Source organism: Haematobia irritans, chromosome 1 (assembly GCF_050003625.1).
Source record: "Haematobia irritans isolate KBUSLIRL chromosome 1, ASM5000362v1, whole genome shotgun sequence".
Lineage (NCBI taxonomy): Eukaryota > Metazoa > Arthropoda > Insecta > Diptera > Muscidae > Haematobia > Haematobia irritans.
The window spans coordinates 88,800,800-88,802,555 of NC_134397.1; the positions used below are offsets into that span (position 1 = coordinate 88,800,800).

At 35.9% G+C, this 1,756-nt stretch overlaps 1 long non-coding RNA gene across 1 annotated transcript; it reads right to left on the reverse strand.

Moving 5' to 3' along the window:
- Positions 1–335: 335 nt before the first annotated feature.
- On the reverse strand, positions 336–1,320 carry LOC142239987 (uncharacterized). The gene is made up of 2 exons (XR_012723152.1): positions 611–1,320; positions 336–435 (listed from the first exon to the last, which is right to left on the reverse strand). It is a non-coding gene; the product is annotated as an uncharacterized LOC142239987 (long non-coding RNA).
- Between the last annotated feature and the right edge of the window lie 436 nt (positions 1,321–1,756).

The window sequence follows — 1,756 nt, forward strand, 5'->3', positions numbered from 1 at the left end:
GTAATAGGTACTTTTAGTTAAATGTGGTATCACAATGGACTGAATAGTCTAAGTGAGCCTGAAATTTAATCGGGCTGCCACTTTAACCTAACCTAACCTAACCTAACCATAACTTCATGGGGAATAGCCCAATGCAAATTTTCACAAAGTTTGTATTCTTTAAAGTGGATTAATTAAGAAAAGTAATAGTGAAAAAATGGCGATTTTGGCGGCTAAACTCGAACTTAATACGCACCTTTAGTTGAAATAGCTAACAATTTTACAGCTATAACAACTACAAATTTTTGTTGTCCCTGTAACAAAAAATGTGTAAAATAAATTGAATTCCATCGAAGTATTGGAAGTTGAGTTGGGGTGTTGTCCAGGATTTATTTTCATTTGTTTTTCTTCTTTGACGTTATACACGCGTATAAAACATAACAATGTTAAGACAATCTGCAATGAAAAGAAGTAAAAAAGCAATTAGTAATAACACTAGTTTACACCAAAATTTACATTTGGTGAGAGATTGCTTTTTATGTATATTCCTCTCCTGAATTCGGAAAGGTTAAAAATATTTTATTGAAACAGTTTCTGAGATATCCTTATATATTTAATTTTTCGAACTCACATTTAAGGTGAACTTTGCCAATTGTGATGCATTCGGGTACAGTTTAGGTTAGCTATAGTCTCACTTTGAACTTCTCTCTTGTCACTGAGTGCTGCCCGGTTCCATGTTCAGCTCAAAGACAAGGAATCTCCTTTTTATAGCCGAGCTTGAACATCATTTCCCATTGCGATGAAAATTTTAGAATTTTGAAACACATTTGTTATTTTGATCTCAGCTTTAAAACCATTGTGTTGACTAAACTACAAGAGTAGCTTAACCAACAGAGGAAAAGAATGTTAGTCAAATTTATCCAACCATCTTGCAGTCTATAGGGCTTTGCCCAAATAAATTTGACAAACATTCTTTTCCTCTGTTGTTGCAGGCACATACAACGGCACACACTGGCAAAGGGGCCCAAAGAAATATGGAATTGAGAAAAATGGAGTGCTTTGGGTCATGGTTGGGTGGGCAAGTGTGAGGTTAAAACACCAAGACCTCTGGATCAATGTTTTCCCATTTGAGATTGTCGTAAGTCGCGTTTTTTTGTATTTGTGTAAGTTCCAATTCTTTCAATGTTATTGCTCTGTTGATATAGGCGGGTTGAGTCCCACACCCACTGAGATCGCCGTAGTCAGCCGGACGGCCATGTCAAACGCCGCTATAGACGCACATAACACTGTTGGTTAAGCTACTCTTGTAGTTTAGTCAACACAATGGTTTTAAAGCTGAGATCAAAATAACAAATATGATTGAAGTAAAACCCACAATAAAAAACAAAACACGAATTTTGAAACACTCAGAAATGTCACCAACATTACAGATGGAGTAATGCACCGTTGCAAAACTTTATGGTGTTTGATCGAAACTATTGGAATATAAGTAATTAATACTCCACTTGTGTATAAAATACTTTAGAATTACACATCTAGTCGTTTTGAATGTATGAACTTTTTGTTATACTGAAATGTACAAATTGAAAATTTTTTAGTGTCTTAACCCTGCCAACATTTTTTGAATTTGGGGGCGCTTCAGCGAATCCCCACTACGTCGAAAACAGTCGTATACGATATCCAAAACTCCTCGGAAAAGCGCCGTCACTATTGAGAAGTTGTACCACGCCAAGTTACTACAAAAAAGTATCGCATGAGTGCAATTATTAGGAGCCCT